The following is a 20,285-nucleotide window of genomic DNA, read 5'->3' as shown; positions in this document are numbered from 1 at the left end:
GAAAACCAGTAAAAACGTAAACCCATGCAAAACCATTGCAACAGATTTCCTGCATGTTCTAATTACAGTGTTGCAAACCTTATTATCAAGTAAGAAGTTACTACAAGATTGCAAGTACTCCGAAGAAAAAATAATGCTGTTTTAAAAATAAACCATTGCCCGATTCCAATAATCTCTTTGTTAAGCTCAACAAATAGCATTTGGGCCTCGAATACTCTTGGTGTAAAATATTCCTTAGGTCAAGCATGTTAAACTGAACATGAATCGGGATGTCGAATAAACTATAAAAGTTGATCCATCGAGCTGAAACAATATAATTCAGTATATATATATATATATATATATATATATATATATATATATATATATACATATATGTATATGTTCAATGTAGAAAGAAAGTACTTTCTTCTTAGTTAAATCCCCACGATATGAAAATATTCCATTAGCAATGGAGAAGACTGATCATAATCTATACTTTATTCATCCCTCTTCTTTTATCTCCAATAAATATCCAAGATACGTGTACATTAGCAAACCTTTAGCATTATGACACTCTCCTATCAACGCCTTGCGCTTCATTAAGAGTGCAAAACCTCTCACTCTTCAAGTTTACTCAATTTTCTAGATACCAAAATGTAGATACGGGAGCTTAATAATTAAAACTAATGTTTCATTTTTTTAAGCTCTTCAATATAAAAAAGGAAACTAAGCCTAAAAATCACAATAGTTTTCTTTTACTGTCATATTTATTCCTGAATAATGTCGCTTTATAGAATAGAATAGCTATGAACTTTCTTGAAGATATCCTCAATGCTGAACACAGTCGGTACTTCTAAATCCGCACTTAATACTACCTCTATATCTCGCTATTAGTTAGCGTTTCTCCAAAACCACATCCAATTATTTTTCCTTCACTCTTTATTCCATTCAAGCTCACACCTCAAGTATCTCCAACCATTCTCCTTACTTAGCAACCACGTGTCCGAGTCGTACAAATGCAAGTCCATTTAAATTTTTTTCTTAATGACTCCGATATAATCTCTTATCTCCCCCATCATTAAATCCTCAGATTCAAAATCGCATCTTCAGCTGTCACAGTTCTTATCTTTTCGCCCGAAAATTTTCTCATGGAAACTTCAAATTTTATCCAAAAACGAAAACTGATCCATTGTTTATATTTCCTCCTCTCTCTCTCTCTCTCTCTCTAACATGAACTGTGTTTATTTACCACTTTCAATCACAAATTTCCCGAATGTTTCCCGAATTAGAATTCACTGCATTTTCGGAAGTTTACATTCAAATAATGATTTTAACTACAGTAAATGGCAGTTTTCGCTAAAAACGTTAATCAGCGTAATACATACTTTGCTTTTAGGTACTGGTCAAACCGGATCGACACAAAAATGATGCGTTCATTCACTCTCCTGCTCCTAAGTATTTCTCCTTTACCTTCGTCTCCTTCAACCTATAGGTAAAAATTTTAATCAATTCACGCGAATCCGACCGCATTGGGAATGGGCTAAAAATCAAAGACTGCTCAGGTCTAATAACACAGTTGTGATTCAAAATGGGGTATTACCATTAGCGTGTTTATGGTAATTGCATATTGCGGTGATTAGCTGACTGACCGACTTATTGTGAGAGAATTGGTTTCAAAGTTCAATCCGTTACATCCAATGGATGAATAATTTGCTCGTTTGGATCGTTAAACGTTTTGGAAATTTCAATATTGCCACTGCATGCCAAACGGTTTACCTAATACTGCGAAGCGAATGGAACTAGTTATCACCTTGTAATTTAGTCAAACATGGGAAAACGGGAGTAAAAAGAGAATGGACGAAGTCATGTGAAATCTGCAAGAATTTTAAGACGAAATTTCTTACTGGGCTACCCATGTTTCTTAAAACTATGATTCATACACCACAATGAGTAAATTATGCGAAAGGCATAATTTACAAATCGAGGTATCATCGTCTTTCGTCTAAGGTAATCCGAAGAAACTGCATTTATTTTAACGAAAGTATTTTCATGCTAGTAAAATTTCTCATCAATCAATTTATTTAGAACGGCAAGGTGTATCTCTAGGTAAAAGACCCGTTAGGTATGCAATTTTTCAATCAAAATAAGAATGAAAAATTTTCGGGACTTCGCAAAACACGCATTTCCCCATCCCCCCCTATAAAAATTGGATGATACAGTTAATGATGCCCAAAAAAATTAGAGGAATAAATAGTCTAGAAAATTCTGACGATGCTAACGTTAAAAAAAAAGTTCGTGCACAAAAGTGTGTTCCGAATTTGCAACCTGAAATGATAGCCCTGGAAGATTGGAGTGTCACTGTTTTGTATCTCTCTTCCAGATAAAAGCAAAAAATGAAAATATCAGCGACCGCGTAATAAAATGCTCCGAAAGTTTTCAACATGCCATTAAAGATATTAAATCACTATATTCCAATGAATGTATTTCAAGTTTGATTGGTGGGTGATTCGGACAAAAAAAGCTTTTCTACAAACTGCGTATGAGCGGCTGAAATTGCATAATAGGTACGTTAAGATGCTACCGAAAATTCCGGATGTAAATTCACTGGGGACATTTTGGAATCTATATTGAGGAAGCTTACAAAAAATTGAAATCGCTTAAAAGAATTGAAAATTATTTTCCTCTTTTAAAAACCTTTTGCCATCCGTAAAGCCCTTCTTGATCAAAATTGCTAGCATCATTCGACTCCAACAGACTGCTCTTCAAAGTGTAGCCGAACAAAGGGAAGGAAGAAAGTGAGGAAACATAAAATGAAGGAGGACTGATCCGGTGTCGATTTGATGGTGAATCCATATACGGGAGCCAATTTAGGTGCCGTGAGTTTATTAAATACGAGTGCGAAGTCCAAGGAGTCCAATCTGAGCAAATCGACTGGCGATCACTTTTGCTCGCTCGCTGGCCGTTTAATCGCCGATGAGCGGTCTGCGAATGGATCCCGCTCGCTCCTCCGCTCGCCGTCCAAGCAAGCGTGCGCGACGAGCAAACTAATCGGGAAAAATGGTTTGGCGCCAATTTGTCGTCGCTTCGAGAGTTGATTGGGTGCCCGCTGCCATGTGGGTCAGTGGCTGGGTTTTGATTTCTCCTACGGCATCCAGAAATAAAAGCACACAACCCGCGCATTCCCTTTCCACCTCAAGAAATACACTCTTTTAAAAGCAAGAGAACCTACTCTTTCCAGGAGTTTGATGGAATCTGGAAGATCGTTGACTTGGGGACGGCGAAAGCCAAATAAGCCAAGTGCTTCGAGGAGTTAATTATGACGAAGTGCGCAGGTGCGAGGTGAACAAGAGGTGCGACAAAGTTCCGTTACTCACGTACCGATGTTTTCGGTCGATTTTCTTAACCAATGAAGTCAATCGCTTAAACCTTCATTGGTATAAAGCCAATAGCAAAGAAAAAAATTGATACCGTGGGGCTAAATTTTTCTTTAAGGGAATTGAGCATGCAAACAGGAAAAATAACTCATAATCATCGATGAGTTCAGTAAATCCATTTTTTCTCGAGTTTCTTTATGCAATGGCCCTTAAATGTTGCCATTTTTCGAAATATCTGTTAATATTTTTCTTACTAATTGTTCGGAAGCAATGAAAAAATTTGAACAAAACAAACTCGATATTTGTGGTTATGGATCCACTTCCAGTTTTATTACCATATAATAAAAAGCCATCAGGCTTTGATCTTCTTTTCCTTCCCCTGCGGCCTATCCTCTCACATTCCTGTGTTCTTATCTAATAGTGTTTGTTATCATCCTGGTGTTACCGCACAATAATTTCGTAGTTATAAATTAAGTGTTCACACTAACCAGTCAAGATACCTATGTTTTTCAGAGAAATTAAATAAAATTAATTGATTTAGATGGTTATTACACCTCAATTTCATATACACCAATTACTTTAACCTATCAAAATGAGTCTTCTATTATATACCATTTAATATTATTATTATATGCTAATTAGAAACAAAGTTCTGTGGTAGACTTTTAATTAACTAAATAATATCACCTCGGTCGGGTAGCTTAATTAAGTATGACGCTGTTTAACTAAATTCAACCGCTCAGTTATCTGCAGGTTGTGGCATGTCAGTGACCATACCTGCGTCTGGATTCTTACGTTTATCGTAAAGTATCGATAAATTATCAATAAATCTACAGACTACATGTTTAACAATCTGAAAAAAGGGGAAGGGTCAACTTGAAATGGCCTAGACTTCGGGCTTACATACGAGTGCATTTTTATTGAAATAATTTTTTCTAAGGTGCAGTCGATCCGCACAGCAGAAAACTGCGATCAACTCGCAGTAAAAATAACGCCATTGAAACCTCACATATGGCTGAAGATGAAAAATATCCCTATTTCCCTTTTAATTGAAAATAGGAAAGACGAACTTCCACACTGTTTGAGATGTTGAGATTTAATCCACTTAGCATTGATATTTAAACACTACTGTGCTGTGTTTGGGATAACATTTCTTTATTATTATCTCTAGACAATCAGGTTACATTCGTGATTCCTCAGAAAGTTAGCAGTTCAATCCCCTGACGGTACTCCCACGGAATAAGAGAAAATAAAGAATTTATGTACTGCTTGCTGAATTTTTAAAGAGCCCCCGGCGAGAAACCCTCCAAAGCGACATCAATCCAACAAATTCCTCCTCCCCACGGCGCCAACGCACCGGGGTCGATGGTCATAGGCCAGTGCAGGCCGCTAGCGTGCCGCGTTTCGCGTTACACCATCCATTAAACCGCTCAGCGGCTCCGAAAGGCCAACGTTTCCTCCCGTAGGTCTCTCTCCCCGCCGCAGTTTCAATAATAATCAAGAAGTCTTGTTTACACTAACGAATAATTTTCTCTCCGAGTTTCGCAAGAGGAAAAATAACATCCGCGGGAACGAGGTGAAAGTGCCAATCAGAGTGATTTTCCTCCACTCGGGGGCCAATTATAAAAGTCGCTCGAAGTTGGGCTCCCGACCGCCACCAACACACACACGCACGCACACCCACCCAGGCGAGGCATTATTATTTTACGCGCTCTGGTTCCGCAATTGAGGCACGAGCGATTTCTCGCAATAATCTGCGCCGCATTTTTCGCGATGCGAATGACACTCGGCGACTCGGAATCGAGATCCCCAGCAATTTGCCATCGTCGGAGGGCCATTACTTCCGAACCGAGCGACAAGTAGCTAGTTCCAATGAACGCGTGTTCCCGCTTCGCTCCTCACTTAGGTAGCTTCCAGTATCCTCGGCGGGAATTTCATTTGTTCGTCCGAGGGTGGCAAATCGTAAACATTCTCACTTCTCTTGAGCTTTTCCGGAGTTTCAACACATTTTCAACGCTGTCATTGAAATTACGAAAGATAGGGATTTCATTCATTCATGCACTTGGCACATTTCTATGCATAAAAAGTATTACGGAAAATTAAAAAAAAATTACGAAGACGCCGTTACCCGAGGAAACGTGAAAACCCTTTTTAATAAGCACATGTATTTTACCAAAACTTGATGGGGATTCTGATCAAAATTTGACGCGATCAACTTTATGTACGTAACCACTAGCTTATACACGCCCAATCGTAAATGGAAATAGCTATAAAAAACTCAAACTCAGTAATTTTTTAAATTGCACATGATGTGTTGTTCACTTACGAAACAGGAGCTTGGGAGAACGATTAATGGCAGTAATGGATTCCGCTGTTCTCCATCAAATAGTTTGATCCGGTGATTTCGTTTATTGATAAAGCGAAACTTAATTTACTATAATTAATTTTCAAAAATTTAATAAAATATAACAATGAAAACAATAAAGGTGTGAATAAGTGTCAAAGTAAAAATGAAATACGAATAAATGAAAGCGACAGCAGATAGATCGATAGATATGCGTCTTTAATCGGGCGAAATTGGGACCTTATTGGTCCCTTCTTCAAGGACATAACCACAATAACAATAAGAGGAACTGTAAGAAGAGGAACGAGTGATGAGTAACTTCGTGAATCAGATTTTTCATACCAATTCTCTGAGAACCGATGATTATGACCGTTTTACGAGAAATTATTTCTGAAAAATAGAATTATCACAGATATACGTTAAACCCCATTGAAACTCATTAGAACGATTAAATATTTTGAATGATATATGTACTATTTCAAACATCATTTCAACTAGTAAAAAAAAGAGCGAGGGAAGTTTTCCACATCGGTATGAAAGAGAAAAAATATAAAGGAAATGTTCACCAATCAGAATAACAACCCTTAGGTTCTTAGAAACATGGTTAATAACAAAAAACATGGATACCGAATGATTGTAAACTGAATTTTCATCGACTCCAACTTAAATAATTTAGATTTTTAAATGTTAAAAAATGTTAGATAGGCATTATCTCGACTTAAATTTATGAATTTAACACGTTTACCTTTTAAATATTATTATCACATTATTGAAAACAAAACAATAAAATAAATATTCGTTTAAACCATAACACCGAGTGTGAAATAATACAAAACCTTTCTTTCGGCTTAAATCATATTTTCTCTTTAAATATAACCGTTGGAAGTTATTTTCGAAAGATTTATCATACTTATATTTCAACGAGCTGAGCGTAAGTCAGCGTACATTCCTAACACTACAATCTGTCGAGGTTTTAATGCAACAATTTCAGAGCGTAAAAATCATTCGCCTTGACTGGGACTCGAACCCAGATCCCTCAATATCCGGTCGAGTGCTTTAGCCACTTAAGCTACCGAGGCGTCCTCTTAAACTCTGAAATTTAAATGAATGCACATTAGCGGATGACTCCGTTAAAAGTTACTGTTGCGGCATCTCCCGCAGTTTCTTTGGAATCTGTCGAGGTTTCTAAAAGTTCAATACATTTTAGGTCAGAGCTATAATTAATTTTCTATGGCTCATGTGGCACACATTCATGAATCAAATATAATATCACCCCTCGAAACTTTGGTAGTGTGCTTCAGTGAATGAGGCGTGAACACACATCTTGCAATTTTCCCAAGTGATTTCCCGCCAAAGGTAATCAAGAAAAACCGTATCCTCGCGTCTATTTTTATACCTTTTACCTCCAAGAAAGAGCGTTTCTATTTCTGGAATCCTCCTGACGACATAAGTCTCAAGAAGCGATGGTTATCGCGATTATATTTTATCTCGCGACCCCTAACAATGGCTCATAACTAACGAGGCTAATGCCAACTTTCCAGTTGTATAGTTTGGAATTTCACCGCCGTACATATTAAGCGTATACCTATTTATACTTTCCCTCCGTTACCAAGCACAGGCGTCGCATCATTTCTCGGTAATTGGTATTAAAAAAAAACTTCTCGACTGTGTTTGCTTTCATTTCCTATTTGCAGCTCAGCCAACTGAAAATATGACTCGCCGCACATCACGTTCGCCAACATTTCCTCCTCCGTACCTATAGAGGCATGAACCGGTTTGCAAGACTTTTATCGCTCCACCTCTGTCACCGGAACCGGAATAAAAAGTTTTAATCCGATCCGATCTTCATAAACGACTATTTTTAGAATCCCTTCCGGAGCGAGTGTAATGGCCAGGGGATCGAGTTGGTGGCAGTAACTAATTCCCTCTTCCTTGAATTCCGTGAACTTTTTACCTCAGGTTATTTTATTAGCAGCTTAGCATAAATGTCCTTCTTGAAGATTAGTGGCCTCACAAAATATATGCATTGTGCATTGATCCCCAGCCTTTTGACCTCCGACGGAGTATCCTAGATTGATAGATACTTGCGGCGGGCACTAATCAAACTGCTTTTTATTTTAATACTCTATTAAAAAAAACCATATTTAAACACTATTTTACTTTAACCTTAAAACTAAACAGGCGACCGAAATCGGTCATAATAGCTTCAAATCCTTTTCGGACGCTCAAAATAAAGGAATAATTTCATATTTGCGCCAGTAATGATGAAGCCCGGAATTAACCACTTCCATTTGGACTATTTTACATTGAATTCATAGGAAACGCTTAACTTCATATCGGTGAACCTTAAAGAAAAGACTTTCGCGGCATGTAAACCAAATGCACATGCCATATGATTTATCCGTAAGACGTAGCCTCCGTTTCATGTGGTATCCTGGGATATAGGCTTACAACGACTCCATAACGCAAAATAGAGATACTAAATGATAATGACTGAATAAATGAAAATACTATTAGATTCAGATATTAGATAGAGAATTATTATTAACCGATGAATAGTCCACCTTCACCCCCGAGGCACTAGAATTACTATATCGTCCAATTTCCAAAGATGATTGTCATCATAAAAAGTTATCTGTCATATCTGTTATCATATAAAAGTCTGACTTGTCGAAGCAGCTCTCCGCGCTATCCATCCGGTTCTCTGGAAATCTCTTCATTTTTTCATTATCATATCGTCCCCGAGTATCGCACAATATTACAAATTTTTAAATTATTAAATAATTAACAAAAGTAATAAAGCTTATAACTTTATTAGTTTAATTAATAACTGAAGTCATTAAAATAAACGTTTACTGTATATTAGATACACGAACTAAGTAGGTGGCCATAGCATCCAACCATCCGCCATCCGCCATGTCTTGGAAGGAATTTTCAATCCGATCTGATCCTTCACTTATTTAGTGATCTCTTTACTTCAATAGAATATACAGAAAACTATCAAATGGAATGGTTAAATATTTTGGATTCTCTTCGGTAAAGAAAAAGACAAGAATCATAATGATTTTACCAACGCTGAACCAGCAGCACCACTTTCGGTAGTTAAGTTACCAAAACCTGACAGACATTTGCATCACAACGATTCTCTCTATTTTGTCACTAATCAGCTTGGGAAGGAATAAAAATTTAGAAAAATACACTTTGATGCGTATAGCACTCGACTTGAAAATAAACCACCCACAATTCGTAGGAGTTAACTCATCTGATGTATTTTGAGGCAAGATAGCCGGCTCGAGACGGTGTTTGAACGGGAATTACTTCAGGGGAACACCAAAACGACTTATAAGAAACAGATTAATGAAATACTACATTCAAATTCCATATTACTGAAAAAGACCAAATTAAGAGGAATGAAGAGGTAAATAAGTGGGAAAGGAAACAATTTCATCAATTAAAAGTAATCAGATTTTGATTTTGAAAAAGTATAATAAACTCCAAATAAAAGCTGTTAATAAATATTTCTTCTTAATTTAGGAATTATCTTTTGCTTACCTCTTCTTCTTAATACTCCAAGCTAAGGGGATCGAGATGGTGCGGGGGCTAACGTACTGGCTTCCCACCCAGAGGGCGCGGGTTCAAATCTCGGCGGTGTTGAATATTTTTCAGAGGTATCTCGATCCCTACTTGAGGTGCTTTGTGGAGGGCACTTTGAGTGAGTACGGCGTCCGTCGGATGGGACGTTAAGCTGCGGACCCCTTGGCGCCTTTCGTAAAGAGTAAGCTAATGTCGACGCCGGGTTTCTCTCCACCCTTCATCCTTACCTGTCCATCCCCTATGGCACAAATGACCTCAACTGTCGGTCGCCTCCCCTAAATACTACTAAACTCCAACGCTCCCCATATTATGATCTCCACCTTAACTGTGTAGCCTGACTGTTGACCATAGTTTATTTACCCCCGTTTATCTATAAACCCTATTCCCTTTCCTTTTATTTTCCAATACCAGGGACCATTGTGTTCAGTTTTAAATACATAGACTTTGCATGTTTGAAAACTTTTGAATATATATTATCTGGGGTTATTGATTTGTGCCAAGTCTCTCCATAATTCCTTCTAGTTTCCGAGCAAAATTAAATCTTCCACCCATTTTTTTGATTAAGCTCATTTCATTTAACATGAGCCTTTGCCAAGGCAGCATGGAAAACCATTCGTTCCGAGTGTGAGGTCATTCTCCGCCTTTCCCTCACCTATTCGCAGCGTGAAAATTCCTCAGAGATCCCAGACGACCGTTACTCCATCTTAGAATTTCTTAGAAGCTCAAGACAAACTGATGATGATAGAATTCGCACCATGATCGGCAAATATTACTAAGGTAGACGAGACCTCTCCGGCACCCGGGCGAGCACTTGTAGTCCACGGTACTGATGACAGCGCAGTGCTAAATTCCATATCGCAAAACCGCTAGCGTTGTGTTTTCCCCTCTCCGTAACCGAAAATATTTGTTGTTGTGAAAGGAACGCAGTTAGAAAAGAGCGGACGCGCCGTGCCTTGAATTTCACCGTCATAATTAGTAATTTCCGAAATGGACGGGTTCCGCAAACCGGATGCTCACCTATCGCGAGAGCTCATTGTGTATGATGAATACTGTACCTCTCCAGTCCAGTAATTTATTTGAAAACGAAATACAAGGCTGGATAATTAGAGAGTATCCAGGGTCGTGGGGTTCATTAGGTAGGTGAACCATGATTGGACCGCGCATAACCTCGCCAAATCGTATTACGGTGTCCATGATACGTGCCAACGAACACAAAATATTTCCCTGCTTGATTATGCCCTAGCCAATTCAGGGAAATTCAATCCGAATGTCAGTGAATACATTAATTAATTTCTATGATTTACAAGCTTTCCACATTTGAATTCTTAGCGGCTCGGATTGTTCAGCATCGTCTCAAATCACGATGAATGGTTATTCATCCTGCTCGAAATGGTAGTCACCTACCTGCGTAGCGTGGAAAATGCGTGGCCGTTATTCAGAATGAAAATTCTCGAAAGCCAAAAGAAGAAGAAGATTTCACACAAAAACTAGAGGAGCCACTCGCGGTTGAGATAGAAACAGTGATCCCCTTCCCCAAGAGATGTTAATTGAACCCTGAAACATAAATAAACTAGTGGAACAAAGATGAGGGCAAAGGGTGGCCTATTGCCGCGAGCGAGTGCTCAGGAAATGAGGTTTTACCTGCTAGTAACGAGGTATATGACTGGTGAAACCGTTAATGAAGGATGGAGAGTTGCAAATGGATGAATAAAACAGGTGAAATTAGCAGGTGATTTAAGTTCGACATAAAAACTCTTTAAGTCCACAACCTAGCGAGGCTATTCATGACTAATTATCAGCTGATTCATTAATCATCAATATTTTGTAAAGAACTTCAAGCATCACATTGAACAGCGACTAATAAAAACCGCCGATGTGTCTTAAGATCATTTAAATCAATTTGCAACAATATTTGCATTTTTAAATGTGTGCAACGAAATATTTTAGTAAAAGGAATAGTGTATTTTTTTTACTAACTGTCCCAGTAAGGGAATAAAAGTCACCCTTTAGTGATAAATTCAGGCAAACCGCAATACTTATGATCCATGAAAACAACATTCTAAGCAACAAGGGCTTCTGGGATACCGAAAGAGACAGGAAGGAACTGCTTACCCTACAATTTTCAACGTTTTAATCTCTCATGCCATTAATATTTGCCAGGTAGACTCTACCCTTGTGCTGAAGTAACTTTCGGGACTGCCTTATGTTGTCGGGACTGCCGAATATTTTCCTCAAGCTCCGCTGGAAATGTAAAAATCGCCTTTGTTTCTTTATCATGACACCCATTCCTATTTGACAAACGACAGCACTAACCAACTAATGGTGGTTTAAATGAACAATTAATCGTTATATAAAAATGACTCCAGCTGCAGTTATCCCGGACTTTTAAATTTCTCATTCGTAATGAGAACAAAAATGAGTTTCAAAATTTTCAGATTCCAATTTCTAAACTTTATCAAACTGTTAATAAACTTGATTATATAGTCATGGAATAAGGTACACTGCTAGTCGTAACACTTATATATCCATCGCGATTGACAAATTAAGATGATCCACATTTCACTCGATGATTTACCCCAACAATGGTAGGAAAGTTAAAACTAACTGGGTTTGATTCTGGTTGAATACGCAATAATTTTGTTCACAAAACAGTACTGTGATGTATAATGATAACAAATTCTGGAAATGTTTATTTATAAATATAATTAGTGTTCCCTGGCACATTAACCATGCGAATAGCAAATTACCTACTTCGGAATTTGTCCTCATCGCTAAATATACCGAAGGGATAGCAGTAATTTATTTACGCGGAAAAAAATAAAAATTTACATCTCGTATTTTTAATTACCCTTTACCTCTCCCTGTTAAACATGTATTATCTTCAGATACATAAATCTTGCAAGCTTTCAACAACGTTTGGGGGTGGATGTCAAGACACCAGCCATTCTGAAAAATGTGGTCGTTTTACTGCATAAAATAGAATGCTAATGCGCTCATAGAATCACTAGGGCATAGAGGATAGAGACACTAGGGTCTAATGTTTATCACTGCTGTAATCAATTAGATGCGTGGAAAGAAAGATTTCTTATTCCAGTTGGCTCAACGGCCGGTTTCCCTTACTTCTCATTGTCATCTCGCCAACCACTCAATGTAAATTTCACAATTATTCTTTGATGACGGCATTAAACTTGGGTTAAATGCATTTTTCAATGGATTACCTTTCCTGAATCTTAGTGTTGCGTGTGTTTCTCCTCATAGTTGTTCTAGTAATTATTTGAACATTTCCGCCACCTCGCAGAAATTTTTAAACTAAATCAAGCAGCTATTTTAAATATTTTAATTCTCAAATCAGATCATCTTCATCTGCGCTAATGTTCTATATCCTCAATAAGTATTCAAGAAGACGTCTAACTATTTCAAGATAACACATTCACTACAATATTGTTTTATGAGTAAAATTGGCAATGAAATGGATTCAAAGCGTCTTGAATTAGAGAGAAAAAGTAGCCTATAAGAGTATTTCTCTTTGTAATGATTGGAATCCTCGAAACGAGCTTACAAAAATATTCAAAAGAGGAAATTAGAGAATAAATATTTAGTTATACTCAATGAATCTTATTGCCATAGATAGTCAGGAACTTTTATCTACCGCTATAGCTAAAACTGCGATAACGATGTGTGTATGTCAACAAGATTAAATATTAAAATATAAACTAACAGTAAGCTACAGTTAAGTAAAAAGTTACAGTAAGGAATAAATTTTTTTCTGAAATGCATTACCACATTGGAAGAAACGAAATAAACATAGGCAACCAACCATGCGATTAAAAAATTACTTTTTTACGAAATACGTATAATTTTATTTTAATGTATATAGTCATTGCTGAAAACAATACTGATAAAACTTGTTTCACTTAGATGAGTCTTAGACAGGTTAAGAGAATGTTTAAAATACTTATTGAAAATTAACAATTGCTAAATTTATCTGCCTCATTTAAGCATTTGCATAATATTAATTGTACTTATTTAAATTGGGAAGGCTATATTAATCACATTGTCTTGGGCAAAAGCAGACAGTCATCTGTCTGAAGCTGAGCGTAACTCAGAACATTTGATAAAATTGTTTTGAATGGAATATGCAAGATAATTTCTATCTTCTCTAAAGAGTGATGCAAATTTAAACTTTTATTCACCACTCATTAACTTCTTTTACTTATCCAAATTGTATTTACAAGCAGTCTTTCGCAGAAACTTCCTTCCAGCCTTCTTCAAAACTGGTTCAGACATTTGAATATTATAGACTCCTTACCAAGGAGTCCAATTGGCATTTGGTGCGAGCAAGGCAAAGCGCAATGCAACGTAATTATTATATCGCAATGGAGGACGGAGGGGTGGAAAGGGATCGCTGACGTCCGGCCGTCGGACTGTTCAAGACGCTAGGCCGTCGGTCAGGAGCCGCTGGCACGTGCCACCAATGCCAACGACCAGGAGAAGCGGCCCGCGAAGGGAGATCCTCTGGGAGGAAGAATAGGAAGAGCGGGAGGAAGAGTTAAAAAGAGAGGCGTGCATGTTGTCCACGGGGTCACCCGTTAACTGAGCGAACTTCCACAGCGAGAAGCAGTTATTCCGAAGATGAGAGAAGAGAGGAAACTCTCCAGGCCCAGCCCTCTCTCCCTTCTCACCCGCTCCCACCCTCCCATCGCTCATCAGACCCCCTTGCATTTGTTTCACCTCATAAAAGTGCCACAGCATAAAGAGGATGCACCCCAGAGGGATATATCTGAATTTCCCTCCCTCGACGAGTGGCACGCAATGGCACGTGGTTGCTCCTTAAGATTTGTCCTGCTTTTTTTCTGAGGAGTTTTGGTGTTTTTTTACCTGCTCTTGCCGGGTCTGAAACAGTTTTCCAACCTCTTTTCACGAACCAAATCTCCTGGTCTCTGTCGCAATATAAATTTCGCGTCTGCGCACACTCGACGCGAGGCTGAGAGGGTTGATGCATTTGGAGAACAGATTATTGAACAAGTAAAGGTAGAACTCTTGCATGTAGAGTTCCTGTTGCTAATTTTTATTCCCGCAACCACTCATTATTCTTCATGAAGCAAATACGCCGGGAAAGCACCAGATCTTACTTCACTCATTATTCCATTCTCGGAGCGGGAACCACCCGGATATGTCGTAGTAGTAGTTTTGAGGGGAGGCGACCGACAGCTAAGGTCATTTGCGCCATAGGGGAAGGACAGGAAAGGATGAAGGGTGGAGAGAAACCCGGCGTCGACATTAGCCTACTCTTTACGAAAGGCGCCAAGGGGTCCGCGGCTTAACGTCCCATCCGACGGACGGCGTACTCACTCAAAGTGCCCTCCACAAAGCACCTCAAGTAGGGATCGAGATACCTCTGAAAAATATTCAACACCGCCGGGATTTGAACCCGCGCCCTCAGGGTGGGAAGCCAGTGCGTTAGCCCCCGCACCATCTCGATCCCCGTCCGGATATGTCTTTTCCAAATAATGCGGGTACGGAGTCAACGCAACAATAAAAGAGGGCTGAGGATATTCAATGGTGAATTTATACAATAGAATAAAAATTGTTTCTCAAGATATCCTTAGGTCAAATGGTTTGCAGATAGGTGAGGTACGGAATGAAATAATATTTTTGCCAGGGGAAACTTGGTTATCATTTGGTATTTAAATGATGCATGCTAACGGTAATTGTTGGTGAATTTTTTTAAACAGGGAGGAGCAATAAAAGCAAATGTACGCTAAAGTAATAATTAAATATTTACGAAAGAATTACGAGGTACCGACTCGTATCTTAGTGCTATTGCATGAAAAAGGGTAAATTTACCACGAAACGGGTTGCATCAATATGTCAGCTGGATTGACAGCATATGACATCACATTATCCTCCGCGCCGGCCACTCAGAGCGACAGGTGACCTGCAGCGGAGAGCCTTCATGCCTCTCGCGGTTCAATGTTTCCTTCCCCGCTCGTTTTGGTCTTTCCCACCGGCACCCTCCTCTTCCCCTCCACCCCCCCCCCCCCGTCCCGATTACTGCACACGAATGATTTTCCCTCTTCAAAAATAGCAAACTCGTCGAAACCGCAGAGTGGTCAAGGGAGAAGCACGCGCTCAGAACATGCATGCACCCGTCGCGCGCGTAATTGGGACACGAAATTTCGCTTTTACTATTTTCGATTTGATCTCGTCAAGTTCGAAAGTTGTTGGTATTTTTGCCCTCACTTTAGTCAAACTCCCTCCAAAATATTCCTCTTCTCCGTAATTATATTTATTTACGCCCACTGTGCCGACCGCCCCCTTCGGATAAATTCCACTCAACCTCCCTCGTGTCCTCCCCGACCCCCCGCTTCGTCTCTTTCCGCACTGACTGGCTCGCCACGACGGCCCCGGCCATCCCGAACCCGGCGACCTGTTTCCGAGGCGGCACCAGTTTTTCCGAGAAATTTTTCCTGAGAAAATCAAATACAAGACCCCACCGGCGGTGCCGAATTTTCCAAATTCGAAAATCAAGCTCCTGCAGACTCGCCCCTCCCCTACCAAAATAATTTTTAAGAATGACGTGACTTCTGCGAACCTTAAAGAAATAGGACAAACTATTCCAAAAAATATCATGGAACCTCAAACTTCAAAGTGATCTTTCACATTTCCCCCATGAAGACCCCAGACGTTATTCTCATCTTCATTTCGTTGTCAACTTTGCATATTCCTAAATGAATATCCGAAAGGTAGAGATTAGCTACACATGGTGCAGATACGATGCTCGTATCTGCCTTATTTTAAAACTTCAGGACGACACTTCCGTGTAATTTATTATGTGGTTGGAAATTGTTTTTGAGGGACACAATGCAACCGAAATGATTTCCACTTTAAATTAATGACTGTCAACAATGAATAACGGAAATTACCAATTAATAAAACAAATAAATGGACATAGTCAGTGAAGCAGGTCGCACAGACGACTAATTTACATGAAGGGTCTCTGAGTTTTATTCAAAATGGAAACATTCATTGAAGCAGACAGATCAGACAGGCCACTCGTGAAGAGAGCTATGCCAGCTACCGAGGATATGAAATGATTACTTACCTCTTCCTAGCACAGTCCAACACTGGGGTGGAAACAATAAAACAACGCACTTCATCCAAAGTAGAATATTTTTATCCTAATGAAGCCTCAATTAAAAAAAGCTGTGGTGATCTTAAATTTTATGAGATAACTACTCGCGAAGTTAGGCAAAGCACAAACGAGGAAGCTTTGATGGTCGTGCGCCCCTGCATCGAGTTGTAATAGGAAGTTATGATTTAAATTTGGGATCTACATTCTTTTTTTTTATGCTAGCCCCAGACTCGAAAAAATACCGAGGTAGTGAATTTTACTTATCGGGATATAACTATTCAAAGACTTTTAAAATACCCCTCGACAATTTTATCAAATATTTTGACTTGACATTAACAGGAGGTTTTTTTCATTAACAGTTGTCTTATCGGCGATTTACTTCAAATTTAGATGAATTGGCATTGTCGGTAGCCGAACATACCCAAGAGCCAATTGGGAAATCTGATGACCGAATCACGATTATCAAGCCAAGTTATTTTTTTTCTCAGAAAACATTCAGACAAAGGGACATTTGGTGTCGTTCTCAATATCGATCATGACATCATCGTTAACATCCCAAATCGATACGTGAAGGCTAGTAGTACGAATCAACCAGATAAATGTGACGTCAAAACAGCGAACCACCCTGAAAACTATTACCCGTATTTGTGGCCTAATGAAATATTTCCAAAACGAATAGAGACCATTTAACCTAAACCACTTTCATTTTCAGACCCTCACGATTTTCAACCCCTTTAAGCATACTGAAATGCATGCTATCCTCTTCACTTTTCCCCTCTAAACATTCCTCCATCAGTCACAGCCTTAAACGCACCCCCACGGACGTATCGCTGATGTGCTATGCCATGCACCCTCATCAATATCGCCCGTCGAGGCTCTCGCGATGGGAACTCAAGCGACCAAATTCGAACATCGCGCACAGCGCCGCTACGCCTCGCCCCGTCCGCTCGTTCCTTCTCGGGGCGAGAACACCGTTTCATCCCCCACACCCCACGGCACTGGTTGGCGCTCGCTCGTAGGAAAAACGCCTCCATTTCCTCGCCGATCAGCCCCGTTTTTGAGCGCTTGTGTTTACGCGAGCGTGTTGCCGGAGAGAGAGAGGGGGGAGTGGGGTTGGGGAGGGGGAGATGCGCAGTCAGGAAGGCGTCTCCTCGGCGAGATTTGTCGCGGGAAAGAACTTAGGGGAGAAATTCCACGCGGGGCTGCAGCGGTGAAGGGGAACAGAGACTGGTGAGGGGGGGGGGAGTTGCAGGGAACTAGGAGGAGAGGGATGGAGGGAGAGATGGAAGGTGGGGGGGTTGAAGGAGGATGAAAGGAAGGCAGCACGAACAAAAAGAATTTTTGTTATTCGTAGAAATAAACTCGACAAATTCTCGCTTTGTTCTGAATTTGCCAAGAGACTATAACAGTATTGCTGCCGATCTGAAATATTCTCTTACTAACAAAATGAATTCGGGGGCCAACATGCAAATATTACGTCTCGTGGGGATGAATGAATGCATGCGAGATCCGGCAAAATTTCAAAAAAATTTATGTGTGATGAGGTTTAAAGGAGGAGTACTCTTCAGGAGTTCTCATGGGTATATCTCGAATAATGCCCTATAATATGCTTTCACAATGAGTCACGTGGGAATAAGGTAGAGCATATCGATTCTTTTCGGGAAGAAAAGTGAAAGGGTAAAAAAACCTGGTTTAGAATGGTTTGTGGCGTCACTTTGTGGAAGAGATTCATATCGGAAAAGAAAATACTTTGTTCTTCCATATATATTTTATTTTGCGCGACCTTGGTTTCGACTTACAAAATCCTGATGATGACTTAGTAAGTCGAAACCTAGGTCGTGCATCATAAAATATACATGGAAGAACGAAGTGTTTTCGTTTCCGACCCAAAACCTGGTTTTTCATGAAACCGGGTCGGGATAGGATGCTTATCATTTGCGCTGCGTTTAGGAATAGGGATCAGGAAAATAGCAAAAACAGGACGTTACGTACCAGGACCGTACACAACAGGTAGATAACGTACTGCTTTTTGTATTTTTATTCAGCCTTTCGGAGGTAAAATAGAATGATGGGTCAACACAGCCTCAATTCACCGTCACAGCTGGCAATTCAGCTTCCATGGGCGAAAAAATTCTCACCCAATTAAAATTACTATTTTAAGTGATGCGAGGAAGTTGATATAGGGATTGAGACAAGAATTTATTGACTCATTTTGAGGCTATCTACTCATTATTACGAGATAATGGTAAAGGAAATTCGTTTACAAGTCTGATTGTGAGAAAACGCTGTTGATGCTTCTAAAAGCTAATAACTATAGGAAACTTATATAAAACAGCATATTAATGCTTGGGGAAAAAGAGGGAAATACCAAATCCTAAGCATTATCATCGCCAGGATTTAACCACAAGTAAAACTCTCTATACTCTCACCCTCAGCATCACATGTTTTGCCATCCTAGCGAATTAAATTTCTATAAATTTTGAAATATTAAATTAATTAACTACCGCATACATGAATCAACAACATTTATTTGATTACATTGTCTCGTACCCCAAAAGGAAGTTTTGCGGTAAATATTTTTTGCAACTGGGTAGTAGTGTTTTATTAAAAAAGACAAAAGAAATTTGGTCGCCGGATTTATTTTCTCAATTACTCCCGTCTACAAGCGTTCCTCCCCTTCAGTCAACTATAAAGGTCAGTTATATAAAATGCTGTTGCACGGTATTTGCTGAGGTGGTGTCTCAAAAGTTTCCGCTGGAACAAAGAATTAATATTCCCTTGGTCGAAAAATGTAATGGTTTAAACGATTATCACGAATTCTTTCAGTTTTTTTCATCACCGGGAGAACCGTAATACCCATGCCCGGCGTGAAACCGGAACCAATAAAACAACCCTAAAAATGCAGGAATTCCGATAATGGCCTCCAAATCGATCAAAAGAGGCAGGAGGAGTGGCAAAGGAGAGAAAAGCTGGTGAGGTGAAGAGTGACAAACAGTCAAAAAGGAGCGCGGGGTCATTATGGAAGCTGAATGTCCTCTCTTGAGCGGAGGGGAAAAATACGTAATTGCACAAAACCTTTCCATTAACGAAGAAAGAAGACCTATTAGACAAGTACCAACCAATCGACACTTCCTATTAAACAAGCATCGATCAATCCAGAATAATTTTGGGATATACGAAAACAAGACATTAAGCACATTGGCGCCAAATAATTTAGCATTAACATTTAATGGAATACATTGTGATGTAATATTATTCTCCAAAGAAAAATATTTGACTAGATAGGGATTCGAACAGTGAATCTCCCAAATTGGCGTTTGGGTGAGATTATTACATTCACAGTGACATCCTCCTCCAAGTCAAACTATGCACGGCCACCAATGATATAAAATTTAAAAAATAATTAACTTAGTTCGTCGGATGGCGATATCAATGCCAGAAGGTACAGAAAAGAAACCGGATAACCCAATCACAAGAGAAATGTTTATCCCGGGGACAATTTTCAACCACTTCAGTCGAAAAAATGGGAACATAAGAATTAAATATATATTATTCCTTCAGGCATAGCCAAATGGGATTGCGTAATATCCAACGTGGGTAATGAGGCATTTTATAATGTTTCACAACTTCATTGTTCTCATTATTGGGTTCTTATAGTCACCTTGAAAATAATGATTTGAAGTGAATTAAAAATCATTCCATAACCCGTATTTGGTATTAGCCTAAAAATCCCCGTTGTAGAGACCGGAAATGCTAATGCAATTCAAACACGTCCTAATAAATATCTTTCAATTCTGTATTTCCTTTTAGTGATAATAAAAACTTTAATGGATACTAAAAACTTTGTTTCGTGGCC

General features: G+C 39.2%; 1 protein-coding gene across 1 annotated transcript in view; it reads right to left on the bottom strand.

The window, feature by feature from the left end:
• The window catches only part of Best2 (bestrophin 2), a 261,189-nt gene that overhangs the window by 25,311 nt on the left and 215,593 nt on the right, over nt 1-20,285 (bottom strand). The window lies entirely within an intron of this gene.

This window comes from Hetaerina americana, unplaced genomic scaffold, assembly GCF_022747635.1.
Source record: "Hetaerina americana unplaced genomic scaffold, ioHetAmer1.1.p SCAF_4, whole genome shotgun sequence".
NCBI lineage: Eukaryota > Metazoa > Arthropoda > Insecta > Odonata > Calopterygidae > Hetaerina > Hetaerina americana.
This window is presented reverse-complemented; position numbering and strand designations above follow the sequence as displayed.